Source organism: Phalaenopsis equestris, unplaced genomic scaffold (genome assembly GCF_001263595.1).
Source record: "Phalaenopsis equestris unplaced genomic scaffold, ASM126359v1 Scaffold000002, whole genome shotgun sequence".
NCBI lineage: Eukaryota > Viridiplantae > Streptophyta > Magnoliopsida > Asparagales > Orchidaceae > Phalaenopsis > Phalaenopsis equestris.
In genome coordinates, this window is record NW_018164444.1 from 28,162,108 (window position 1) to 28,177,478 (window position 15,371).

Here is a 15,371-nt window from a genome sequence, read left to right on the forward strand (position 1 = left end):
ATTACTCCCTACCATGAAGATTAGTAGAGTCACCAAAGAAAGTGCTATTTTAAACTGCCGCATTCAAATGGAAAAGCCCATTGATGTAGGATCTATCATTTTTAAATCTATTATGGGTATTATTATGAATGGGCCAATATATGGACTTGGGCATCCTTCTACAATTTTTTTACTTTGCAGATAATCTCAAGTTCCATATGAAAGTTGGGAAAAAAGTTTTCATATCTTGGGAGCCCATGATTCTTATTGATGATAATTATGTTGAGAATGGAAATCAAGCATTAGATACTATCTTGGATCATTCATCACATGCTTCAACTCCATTAATGCCACAAACAGTTGGAAGTTCACTTGATTTGGAAAAGAAAATGAAGAAAGTTGAAAAATAACTTCAGAGTATAACAAATGCAATAGAAAATCTTAAATGCCTTTTCAATCACTTAGATTGGAGGATGAAGGAGAATTTTGATCATACTGGAACAATTGAAGTAGGATTGGTTCGGATGTTCAAGGAAAAAGGATGGATTGAAGAAAATTTGACTGATCAATTTCCGTACCGACCCTTCTATAATCTGTATGTTCATTACTAGTCTATGGAAGATATTAGAGGAGGAGAAAGAATTGAAGAAGAGGCAGAATAATTAAAGAATTTGGACACTCTATCAGTTTAAAATACTTATGTATTTAATGTTATTGTGTGGATTTGCTGTAGTTTGCTTTGCTTTAGAATTTTGAACTTTGATTGTGTGTATAGTTTTGTGTCAGCATTTAGTGTTGTGGCTTGATTTCAACGCTGAATTATAATTTAGTTTGCTTTATATATTTGAAAGTGTGATTAGAAAATTTTATTTGTAAAATTGAAAATTAGTTTGGTGTTGTTTGTGAAAATGTTTGTTTGTCATTTATTTTTAGGTAAAAAATTATGTCAAAAATACTAAAAAGACTTTGGAGTAAATTGAAATTTACAAAAACCAGAAAATGGAATTTTTTGCCTTAAATGCTGGCATGGGTGCCGACAACGCCCTCGACCAGAGAACACCTTAAACCCCTTAAAATTTGCGATTTGCATCGTAAAACTCCATTTTTACACTTTGAGTCACCATCAACCTCCGATTTTTGCACGTAGGGCTTGATTTTGCTCGGATTTAAAGTGATTTTAAGGCAAAGGAAGTTTGGATTTCATATTCTCTAGGTAAGAACTATACTTTGAACTAAAAAAAAATTATATTTCCACTAAGGATTTATCTCATATTGCCGAGATCTGAAGATTTTGGAATTTTTTGAGAGATTTTGAGAAAATCCCTTGGTGAAGAACTCTTACTTAGTAGATCTAAGTTTTAAGCATTTTACATTGTGATTTTCAAAATTTTCAGAATATAGAATTTTTATCAAGTTTTTCTTAGATTTACCATGACACCTAGAATGAGCAAAGGAAAGAGAAAAGTGGACTATGATGAACAAAAATTTGTCAGCTTCAAAGGTAGTGCTCGTTTCATAGTCTACTTGAAAATAAAAAGTTGATTCTGGATCGTGGATTTAAAAGTTTGGGTGGAGAAGTTGAGCCATTAATCAATGCTTGGCAGTGAGAAAATTTTTGTTATTTTACTGCCGATGCAATTATTGGTGTAGTAATGGAGTTCTATGCCAATTTTAAAGAGACTTCTGAAGACTTTATTTTTGTTCATGGGAAAATGGCAGAGTTTACTCCCAAGTAAGATTAATGAATTCTATCAATTAGAAGATGTGTACAGTTGCCAGTATAAATTGTTTTTTACTACAAATGAGGCCTTGGATGAAGTTATTTCTTTTCTTACTGTGGAAGAGGAACCTGGAAAATGAAAAATGGTGTTAAGGTAAACTTTTCTCTTTTTATGTTAAATGTAGTATCTAAGGCCTGACATTACTTTATTTCTGGAAGAATGATACCGACAAATCATCATAGTGAGGTTACAAAGGATAGAGCCATCCCGAACTTCTGTATCCAACAGTTGATGAGGATAAATGTAGGCTCTATTATTTATATGAAAACTAGATCTATTTCTTTGGGAGAGACCTCTGGTGGTTTAGCACACCCTGCCCTGATCTTCACACTCTGCGAACAGACATGAGTTGCTTTTAGACCTAAGGAAAAGAGGATTGAGTCTCTAAAACCTATTTGGCCTGCCAATATAAAGACATATGAATCTCATGTTGGATGGAGGTCTGGAAGTAAAACCAGAGATGTTTCTTCTACTTCGAGGACCCCTACTTCTAGTGACCCTACTCTTTAAGAACTATTGGACCAAATGATGATCCAACAGGGAGATATCTTGAGAATGGATCATAGAATGGAAAACATGGAGGCCAGAAATGCTCACACTGATGATTTGATAAGAAAAAAATTCGAATATGATGCTGCTTATGATGATGCAATGGTTAGATGTATGAAGGGTGATCACCCAGTTCAGTTTCCTACTCACCCTGTCTTTACTCTATATTAACAACAAAATTTGAATGTGGAAGAAGAAGAACAAGAAGACGATGATTGGTGGTATGGTAGTTTGATCTTTCTTTTAGTTTATGTTTGATTGTACTTTGTTACTTTGTTGTTTGTTTTTGTTATATTATTGAGACTGTTTATTGTTAGATAGTGAGACTCTATTTTATTTTAGAAATTAAGTTGTGAACTGTAGAATTGTAAAATGGTTTGTTATTTAAAATTTAGTTTAGTTCTGTTGTTAGTTGTTAGTATTTTGTCAAATGTATTGTAATTAACTCTTTCTCAGCAGATTTTTATGTATTATGTGCTATTTAATGTTTTAAGTCTTGTAGCTTTTCATATTAGCACCCACAATATTTCAAAATTAAGTTTCAAAATCAGAACCTTCAACAAATAAGTCTTTTCTTTATGTATTTAATATCTTCTTTCACCCTTTATTTTTCAATTTTTCATGCAAAATCTTTTAAAAATTTAAATTTGGGGGGAAAGAAAAATTCCTTTTTAAAGAAAGAAACTTAATTTTATTTATCCTCACTTAGCTATATTTTCAAAATTTTTAAATTTAACATGACCTTTGGTATAAGATATAACTTTAGATAATTATATTTGTGTTTCTAAATATATAGTAAACTTAAGTAAAAATTTTCAATAATAAAGGGTAATTTTAGAGAGTAAGATATTTAGTATAAGAGAATAAGACTATGTTTTTCTATTTTAAGTAAAGAAATTTGTATTTTTGAAGTATTAAAAATCTTAAAGATTCATGTAAGAAGAAAAGAATTAAACTTTATGAAAGCTTTAAGCAAATATAAATTTGTTAAGTGAAGAAATGTGAAAAGTTTTTAAATTTAAGAAGATGATAGTGAAATTCAAAATCATTAAAGACTATCCAGATATAGTAATCCTCACATAAAAAAAATGAGAAATGAAAAGAACAGAAAAGAAAAAGAATTGAAAAGGATCCTTAAAAGAAAAGAAAAGAAAAAGCTAATATGGGGAGAAGCTTAAGGAGATGCCTAATTAAAAATTGGCTTCACTTAAGGCTTCACTTAAATCAACTTAAGGAAGAAGGCTTGCTTAGCTACATTTTCTAAACTTATATTTTTGTATTAACTTATTTAATAGTAAAGTTTCATGAAGTTCTTTTTCATATGAATACTCTAAGTGACTTTAATATGATAATTTGCAATTTTTTCTTGAAAAGAATAGAGAATCAGAAATCTTAGACTTGATTGCTGAATATTCTTATACCTTTGGCATTAACTAGAGTTGTTTTGAATTTTTCTAAAGTTATGCTATTGTATTTAGTGGACTAAAATATGGAAATATAGAAAATAAGTCATATTTTTAGTAGTAAAGGAGTTACTTGAGGACAAGTAACATGTAAGTTTGGGGGATTTTGATACACCAAATATATATGCATTTTTAGACCCATATTTTATACTCATTTTTGGTGACATTGCACTTTAATGGAAGATATTTTTAATGTTTTCTTGCATGTTGTTGAATTTTAGGACTTGGAGCAAAAAGGAAGTAAAAAGGATGAAATTTGGAGCAAAAATAGAGAAGTTAAAAATTTGTTCAGCGCTGACGAAGCTAGACTGGGCGGTGACGAAGCTAGACTAGGCGCTGACGGCACCATTTGACATAGAAGAGGGAATTAAATTATGGAACACTAAATCCGATGGTGCCATAATGGGCGCCGATGGCGCCAGAGTTGGTTCAGTCCCAGTTTCTGGAAGATTCGACGAATTTGGACGCTTTTTGAAGAGTGTTTGGATGCACTTATTGGAGAATGGACTCTAGGCCCTATTTGGGGCAGAAATTGATCAAAAAATGTGCTCCTTTTTGCCATTCCTCACCACCCTATATTCTCTTACATACCATACACTCTTTCCTCTTTCATCCTCATTCCACCACCATTTTGGAGTCTATTAGTGATTTTCTTTAAGAATTTAGAGTTTTTGTGTTGAGATTAAGTGTGAATCTTTCTTTAAGTGTGTTGGAGAAGGAGAAAAGTGAGATATTTCTTTTTCTTACATTTCCTAGGAAAGACTATAAGGCATTTGCTTTGAGAAAGAGTTTCAGATAAGTGTTGTTTGTTTATTATTGTTGTATGAACTTTCTTTTATATATGAAATTTGTGTTTTATTGTATCTTTCTCATGAAGTCTGAGTAGTTTCATTTATCTTTCTTCCTACTGTGAGATATGATGAAATGAAGAGATAATATGGATGTACCAAGGTTAAAATATAAAATAAATTGTGATGATTTTTAAAATTCGACTTAATTTACTTTTCGATCTGATCAATTAATTTGTTAAAATTTTTTGTGAAACATATGATCCAGGAAATGGAGTATGAGTTCTACAACAGAGTGAGGATCACATTTGATTCCATAAAGAAGGATTTCATTCATGGAATTAAGTGCAAGTAAATAGGAAAATATATATTATTGGGTGTAGAATTAGAGATTTTAGGGTGACAGACTAAAATCCCCAATTTGGTCTTAGTGTTTAAGAACTAAAGCAAGAGTCAGCCTTCAGGTGAAGGGAAGTGAGAGCCAGTATCCTCCTAGCGTAGCCACAGATTTAAGGACTAAACCTGGGATTTCCCAATGATTTTCTATAACACTGTATCAGGGTAGAGAATTAAAACTGCTCCTATTTGACACAATACATCTTAAAATCATTTATCTCATCTCATTTTACCCAAAATCTCATTGTAGTGGGAAAGATGCTTTTTCACATAAGAAATCTTCATCACATAAACATAGTTTAATAGTTTAGTAGTTACTGTTTAAACTTTGCATCTCAGTTTTGCTAGAAGTTAAACAATTTAGTTTTAATTTAGTTTTGCACATTCAAAATTAGTGACAGTAATTTCATTTGATTTCTGTGAATTTCCTAGTTAATTTATCATTTCAAATTTAAATCTTCCTCATGGGATCGATATTTGGGGCTTAAATATAAAGTTCTTTATTACTTGATAACGATATGTATACTTGCATAGAATCCCAACATTAATTGCTTAATTTTTTTTTATAAAAGATTGCATCAAGCTTTATGCACTGTTGCATAGCAGAGTCAACTTTATATATATTTGCACAACTATATTACATTTCACTCGGGATCAGACTAAGTGAATCCGATAGAAAATAGTGGTGCTGGAACGAGGGAATCATAGGATTCTAACCGGTGTCACTATAATCAACTTTAATATACCCATAATTTTTAAAGAACTATAACCATAGAGACATTTGATTTGACATCATAACCTGACATATTAGAAAACCTAAACTTGCCGCAACGAGGAGCTTGGAGCTAGCATTGTGGGCAGCACAACCATCTTCAACAGTAAGAGGATCTACAACAACATACCATCCTTAAAATTAAACAACCAAGCTATAGAATCTCAAGGTCGTCCGCCTAGTGAGACATAAATCCTCAATTTATTTTTAGGCTTTTGTATAACTCTGCTCTGCAATATAAGCCCTAATCTGCTTTAGGATTCTGAGGTTGCGTTTGTCACTACCTAAATCCTCACATCTTCCAGGCTATTTGTGTGATCGTTTCACATAAATATAAGCCCTAATTAATAAAATTGGCCGGATGAAACATTCAATAATTCTAATCTCCAAAGTTAAAGACAAACCCTAGGATAGCTTGCGAAGTCCCCGATGTTCTCCTCCGGATCTATGACATCCCCTAGTTCTTCACCCTTTAGATTCTAAAATAAAGTGTTCCAAATTTGAACCATTCCCCTTTCATACTTTTTTGTCCAATTTCGTTGAAAAGTCTTAATCCTTTGACTTCTTTGAAGATAATATCCCCTGATTTTTATCGAGTTTTCTTAAGTGACTTCGGTTATCTAAGATGTAACTAACTATAGGGACTTGCCCTTATAGGAAGCATTTCTAAATCCAGCTTAATATAAACCTTATTTAATTATTCATATTAAATAGGAAAAATTGTCGGATTATAAATAAAATGATTTTCACAGATCTAAATGGATGTCATATAATCTTTAGTTTATTTAATTGAGCCTTCATGAGTAAGTAATGTATCTATCCCTCGCGATAGGTGCACTACTTATGCTATTATACTTGTTTATTTAAACTACTGAGGATATGAGATCGGTTCGGTCTTGTATTTTCAAAATTTTAAAATACTATTTTTTCCAAATTATATATATTAAATTAAATTAAAACGGGTGTTAGGATATCCATCATAGCAGCCGACAACTTAACAACTCCACAACCAAAAATAGTACCGACATTATATATATATATATATACCGATTTCCCATGCGTTAGATCCCATGATGAGATCCCGCGCCATGCGCCTAAATATTCGAGAACCCAACGCCACTCCTATGCATCCTTATATATTATTAATTAGAATTTAGCCAATTTAGATAAAAAAAAATTAATACTTAATTAATGAAAAGTAATAGTTTATTAAAATAATAAATTAATTAAATGACAGCTTTTAGGATTTTAATTTAAATGAATCGACATCAAGACAAATTCAAGCACAATTTAATTGACATCGAGGTGAGTACCTGTACTTTTAATCTATACTAATAATTTATTTTTCTCAATTATTTTGCAGCTAATAAACTTTTACTTATTTTATTTTAATTGAGATATTTTTTTTTATCAACCATATTGTTAAGAATGTTTGCAACTACTTACTATCATGCATTTGTGTATGCTTTATATAGTATGGTAAATTGAATGCGATGACCACATGAATTATATGTTTATGTTGACTGCTTGTATGTGTATTACTAATTATGATGGTGTCACTCATTTATGATACTAATGAGAGAATACTAAGGTACCTGTGCTCGTATATGAAAAAAAATATTGACATTGATGTGCCTTAATTGACACAATTTTTAGACGGCATTTTTTATGACAATTGTATAGATGTAGAATAATATTGATATGCTATATATATAGTAAGATTCATTGAAAACATGTTAAATATTTATATTAATTTATTTAAAAGGTTAAATGACATGCATTTTACCTTCTTTTTCCTTGTATTGTTGTGGTTTAGGAGTATGTGTATTCACAAAATTATTTAGCTCATAGTTGTTTTAAACTAACTTTTTTAGTCAATTAAGTGATTAAAAAATGAGGGATAGAAGAGAAAACATGTTTGGAAGATGCAGTCAACCATTAACGAGGTAAAATTAAATATATTTCTTTAATTTAAATTGATCAGTGTTCTTTTATTTGTAAAATGTTATTTATAGTAACTAAATAGAAAAATTTAATTCGCATCATCGAACAATCTGTTCCCATATTGGTTAATTCCAAACTCTGAGTCGGGTTGTGAAAAGAGTGGTATCAGAGCTAATGTTTAAGATTAATTAATAAAATATTGATGAAAGACCCAATATGATAATTGTAAAAAACTTTTAATAATTATAAAAAAAATGAAGCTAACTTAAAGTAAGGATTATTATACATACAGGCATAGTGATGCAACCAAAACTACAGAAGAAGATCCGATAATAAAAAAAAGTACAACATACTATAAAAGTGAACATGAATGTCCTCAACCAAATGATGACGATGATGATTCTGTTGATTCAGGAGTCCAGATCACAACCTATTAGAGGTGATATAATCATTATATATAAGTACTTGAAGATATTTTAAGATCTGTGTCCACCTTTGTTTAAGAAAACTGAAGATCTGATTGATGCTAGGAACTGATTATTGAGGATAGAGAAGATATTAGATAATATGAACTGTCTGGATGAAAAATAAGTATTGTTGGCGCCATTTTTTCTGGATTGAGAAGCTGAAAGGTGGTGGTATGGGCAGCGTCATGACAGGTTAGGGGACATACCCGACCCGATGGTTTGTTGTGAGGAAGTTGTGGAATTATTTAGAGAATGGTTTGCACCTTTATCTGCTCAAAGTCAAATGCAGGACAAGTTCATCAAGTTGATACAAAGAGAGAAGACGATCATGTAGCTCGAAATATATTTCACTGAAATATCAAGATATGTGCTACAATTGGCCGCTACCGTAGAAGAAAAATGCTACAGTTTCCTTGAGGAATTAAAAGATTTTATCAGATAATCGTTAGTACCTTTAAGGATCAATGAATATTTTGTATTAGTGAAACAAGCTAACAGAGTGGAGACCTACTATCAGCTCACTCAGAAACATAAAAAGCTACACAAGAGGAAGACTGCAGAAGAAAATGTAGATAACTCAGAATGATCCAATGAGAAGAAGTCCAAGAATGATTTAGGTGGAGTTTGTAGAGGTATGACTCAGAGTAATAGAGTCATTTGTACAAATGTGGAAGACAATATAAAGGAGAATGTCTGATTGACTTTAACACTTGTTATTGGTGCCATCAGTCTGGTCATATAGTAAGATATTGCCAATCTCATGGCCATAAAAAATGTTTACGATCAGAAATCCATTGGAGCATCTTCATAGAAGATCATAGGTGGTCAGGAAAAGATAGATTCTTTAGCTTTAGCACTGACTCAAAGTCAACCAAGACAACATGTTCGACCTAGAGTATATTCCCTTATTTATAGTGAGCCTGAAGAACCTACATCTGTTAATGGTGATGAGGTTTGATAACTTAGCATTTTCTTATATAAAGAGTATTTTCCTAACATACTTTCTTGCTTCAGTATTGCTATCCAAAGTATAGTTGAGTCACCTTATATCGAGTTTTTTTTTGCTTCTTAAAGAAAAAAATTATGAATGGTAATTATTGACCTGTTAATGAGAATTGCCTTAAGATATGTCTATAAATTTCAAGAATGAAATTCTGGTAAGTGGGGAAGATTGTAACGACTCTATTAGACGAGGGAGGAAGAACACAAAGCTGAAGAAGATAAGGCAAGGAGTTGGAAGTCGAAGGGAGGGAGGTGAAGCCAGAGGGTAGACATCTGAAGTGTTATTTTTATATATATAAAGATGAGTAGGAGAAGAGGTAATAGGCAAGATTAACTTACCCGAGACATGTCAATGAGAGATCGACATAAATAAGGGGCATTGTCTCTGTATAGTGCAAGATAAGACTTCATCGAGCATAGGAGGCGGTGCCATCTCTATCACGTAGAGTTGAAGCCTGCGTCGGTGTTGTGCAACTGATCTAAAAGCCCTCATGCAAAGAAAGGAGCAAGGTGAGTGCAGAGAAGAAAGAGCTCAAATGATGCTAGAGGGATCCAAAGTAAGGTTCTCTCATGCACAGAGGATTGGAATCTCAAAAAGTTAATCAGTTTAGATTAAAAAATTTATGACTTAATTAATGAAAAGGACTTAATTAATGACAAGGTAATAATTTATTAAAATAATAAATTAATTAAATATTTTTTTAGGTTTATAATTTAAAAGAATCAACGTCAAAGTAAATTCAAGCACAAATTAATCAGCATCGAGGTGAGTACTCGTACTTTTAATTTATAGTAATAAATTATTTTTATCAATTATTTTGTAGTTAAAGAGCTTTTACATGCTTTATTATGTTTGAGGTATTCTTTTCTTTAACAACCATATTGTTAAGAATGTTTGCATCTACTTATTATCATGTATTAGTATATTGTTTATATAGTATGTTAAATTGAATGCGATGAGAAAATAAATGATATGTTTAAATTGGCTGTTTTTATGTGCATGACTAACTATGATGAATTCACCCCTCGATGTACTAGTGGGGAACACTAACATTCCCATGCACTTACATGGATAAGAATATTGATAATGACGTGTCTTAATTGATATAATTTTTTGATGGTACTTCTATGATAGTTGTATAGATATATAATGATATTGGTATGTTAAATGTATAATAAGATTCATTGATAACATGTTAAATATTTATATTAGTTTATTTAAAAGTTTAACTAACATGCATTTTGCTTTCTTTTTTCCTTATATTGTTGTGGCTTAGGAGTATGAGTACTTACTAGCTTGTTTAGCTCACAGTTTTTTTAAATTAATTTTCAGGTTAATTAAATGATTAAAAGATGAATGATATAAGAGAAAATGCGACACAAACAACCAGTAATGAGGTAAATTTAAATATATTACTTTAATTTAAATTGATATGTGGCTCATTCATCGTTAAATGTTATTTATAGTAACTAAATATAGAAAATTTAATTCACATCATTCGACCGTCTGTTCCCGTCTTGATTAATTCTAAGTCCCGAGCTGGGTCATGCATGAAGCACTTTCCAAAGACCATTTTCTATATGAATTAAATGTGTTAAAAAATAAATTTTAAATATTTTTGAATGCTCAAGTTCAAGAGAACCTCTTTTAAAAAAAACTTTTTGAAGATGATCCCAACAAAAGATTTAAAGAATATTTTCTAAAATCAAAACCAAAACCTCCTTTCGAAAAAGAAAAATTAAATATTTTGAAAGAATTAATTAAAACCAACCATCTTTCAAAACAAAACTTAAACAACCACTTTTAAAAATAAAAATAAAAAATTTTCAATTAAAATAAACTCAGAACCTTCAATAAAATTTTAAAAGATTAAAAAACTTAAAATAAATAAGAATAATCTTTAAAAAAAAAATCAAACCTTTATATTCAAATCTAAAACCTTAACTCAAAAAATTTTAAGACTTTTATTAAAATCCTTAATTTAATTCTTTCAAAATTAAACCCTAACTCAAAAACCTTTTAATGAACCTTAAAATAAACTTCTTCTTATAACTTTTTAATAAAACATTTAACTCAAAATCTTTTAAAATTGATAAACCTTAACCTAAGTTCATTCAAAATTAAAATCTATTAGTAAAACTTAACTTAAAACTTTCATGAAATCTTTTAATAGAACCTTAGCTTAAGGTCTTTTAAGATTAAAATCTTTAATAAACCTCAATTTAAAATCTTTTACCAAACCTAAAATTAAAAATTTCAAATAAAACATAAATCCATTTTTCAAATTTAAAGCCCTATTAAAAATTATTCAAACTAAAACTAAATCTAAAACTATTTTTCAAACAAAATTGAAACAAATTTAAAAGAAATCCAATCTAAAGAAATTCTTCAAAATATCTTTTTAATCTTGACCAACCTCCCTCTTTAGCTCAATCATTAAAACATCTAACTTACATAAGCTTTGCAAGACTCATTTGAATAGTTTAACCTAAGAAATACTTATATATTCATAAGCATATATGTCTCTAAAATGATTGTGTTCTTTCTCAAGATCATGCGATTTCATAAGTTTGGCCTTTGAGTATAAAAGTTTTGGACCATTTAAAATATATACATTTCATACATAAGCAAGTTCATATCACTTACACTCTTTGCATGATAAAAACTTTTTTAGAAATTTTTTTTTTGTAAGTAATACAAAATATATTTTTTAAACATATGAATTAACCTTAAATATGAAGAGTATAAATATGAAAGATTTTAGTTGAATTTTTTCAAAGATAAGACTCAAACACATGGCAACCTTAGGGATGAGAAACAAGAACATTTAGGATATAAAACTCAATGGAAGTAAAACCCTTAGAAGTAAACCCTAATTTATCACATCAACCAACAACTTAGGAAAATTGAAACTCAAAACCCTTTGAAGAACCTTGATTCTCACCATAATTGGCAACCTAAGAATAAAAAAGTTATGAGTTAATTACTAAACCCAAAAAAATAATTAAAATTGACTAACTATAATTTTCAAAACCACCACCTTGGTTGGTTCAAAGTGTCAACCCTAGGTTAGCTAACATAGAAGAAAATCTAGGACTACACACTCCCTTAATCCTACCTTAGTTTACTAGGTACCCAAAAGTCAGAATGAAGGACTAGGACCTACAAAATAAATAGTTTACTACCTTGGACAATAGGGGTGCCCTAGAAGTTAGTAACCCGTGGTTCTTAATGAAGGTAACCCAGACCATTTAATAATAGAGAGGCATACCTTAGTCATCTCTATGACAAAAAGGCAGACCTCCTATTATTTAGTTGATAAATAGTCTAAGGATCTTAATGCACCAGGGACGATGGAAAATCATAGGCATCTTGATTGGGGGATGTAATTCCTAAAATTGGTTAGTCCACATATTTAGTCTCCTTTAAGAGTTTTTGTTAGTTAGGGTTTCACCTTAATCTAAAAATCTTCTACCTAATTTTACCCATAGTATATGATCAAAATTAATTATTGAAGTCAGATAAACTAAATTTTAAATCAATATCTAACCAACACCAATTCAATTAACTCAATTTTAAATAAACTCCAAAATAGTTCTGGATTGACTCCTAATCAATTTCATATCAAACACAACTCAATATCAATCCTAAATCCAATTCTGATCTATATAACTCAAATCAAATCTAAGCATTCAACTCAAAGCTCAAACCCAATTTGAGTTGCCCTTATTTCAAACCCAAGCTCAAATTTAAATATCATATTTGATATCTAAATCTATTTTTCAATCTTAATTGCCACAAACGCTAGAAATTTAAAAACTTAAAACTTAAATTAAAAAATTTAAACCTCAATTTGAATTTAAATAAACCTTAATCAAACATCAACCTAATTTATAAAATATAATAAATTTAAGTCAAATTCAACTTCATAAAAATTAATCAAACTTCTCAAATTTCAATAAATTTTAACCTTAATTAATTTCACTAAACTTTAATAAACATGAACAAACTTAAATAAGCTTTAATTAACTTTAACAAACTTTAATAAAGTTTAGTAAACTTAAATAAACTTTAACAAACTTTAATAAGTTTTAATAAACTTTCAAAAACTTAAATAAATTTTAAAAAACAATAATAAGTTTAAATAAGTTTAAATAAACAATAATAAATTTAAATAAAATTTAACAAAAACTTTGCAAACTTAAATAAATTATAACAAACCTTAATAAACTTTAATCCTAACCAATCTTAATTAACTTTAATGAATATAGATTTAACAAATTTCAACCAACCTTAACAAACATCAATCAACTTTAAATATTTCAAGATAAATCTAAAAAGATTTCAATAATGAACTTATTAATCCTTAAAAAAAATTTAATATTCTTCAAATAAATTTTAATAATCTTAAAATAACCTTTGAAATAAACCTAAAATAACTCCAACAATCTTAATCAATATAAAATAAAAATCAATTTAAACAAGCAATTTTAATCAAACACAACATAAACAAAATTAAACATATTCTCAACAAATAAACTTTAAAATAAACTTAAATCAATTAGAATAAACAAATCAACTCAAACTTATCCAACTCAAGTTCTCAGCTCAAGTGAATCACTCTTAATCAAATATGTTCAAATTTCTTCAAATTTCACTCACATCATTTCAATCTGTCTATTTGAGTTTTCAATATCAATTATCTCACAAATATTTATCGATGATCACGATTGATATAAGTCAAACCTTTAATTGAGAGTACTTTCGAGAGCCATAATTTATGAGATGTAACTAATTATGAGAGCTTCCCCTCGTAGGGATACTAAAATTTATAATAAAATAAATCTTATCTTACACCCATAAAGTAAGAGAAAAACCCTTGTTATGTAGATTCATAAATCAAGTAGATTTTCATCACCTGGGTGATTAGACCTATTCACAATAATATTTTTATCCCTCAGGAAAGTATGTTATTCTTTGAATGCCATATATGATCATTTTGATAGAAATATTTCGAGTTCTATGATAGATACACAATAAAAAAACCTACCACCAAAAAGTTTTTGTGAGGCAAGTCAGCCAAGCACACAAGCTTACGTGTAAAGTAATATATAAATATTTGAGCCTGCTTATCAATCCCACAAGAACATGGCTAAAAAATAATCCTAACAGGTGAATTTATAATTTCTTAGCCTACATAATCAGTTTGACGCAATCACAAGTGAAGGGATATAACCGTACAATCTAATGCAAAATAGTAAGCAAAAGAAATAACAAGATTAGGAACTAACTTGAAGCACAAGTTTTGAGTGTCCTCCAAAGGGGATTATGTTCATGCTCCTGTGACCCTAATGTAGTGTATTCCCCTGGTCATCCTAGCAATTCCTTTATGTGATGATTACCAACTAGAGATAATGTTCTTCTATGCCTATGTCTAGGTCATAAGAGTGAAACTGTATTACAATTAAGCGAGAATTAACCATGAAACATTTCTCAGGTCTCTTTGGATCTCCTATCTAGATTGCAAAGTTGTAATATGCCCATTAGACTAAGATTTTATGTGTTAATCTGCTTGTTCCACTAAGAAATGGTCAGAAGTTCTAGATCATATATATTTTTAATATTCTAATGGGTCAGATTAGATGTAAACTAGGTAATGCAAGTTAGCACAATAAAATACATGCATGAAAAGAATAGGAAATACATTTTGAGAAAAAGACATGAAAACACCCTACACTTGCATCATAAAAGCATGAACGCAACTTAGTTATGAGACGTAAGAGGAAAACAAAAGAAAGAATTCATCAAAACCATTGAAATGAGTTGATTATAAGAAAGTAAAACTTACAACACATAGAATGTACTTTTCACATAAGCACAAATCCTCACCTTATAATGAATCTTCTCCATACTCTTCCTCTCCTGCAGGTCAAGCCTCTCTCTCACAATCTTCCTCTCAAAGTACAAAGAAAAGCAAACCCTAGAAGCTTTTCATTCAAGGATGAAGAAGAACTTGTATGGCTATCAATCATTCACAAAACTCTATTTCTCAAGGAATTTGTCCCCTCCAACCATCCCTGGATATTTTAGGTTATGCTCTAGCTTCCTCTTTTAAAGTCCCAATTTAAATCAAACATGAAAGCTCTTACCAAGCTAAGAATGGGTCTCGGTAGCGTGACCACGCTCGATTTCAACATAACTACACATTTTCTAGCACATAATGATCATA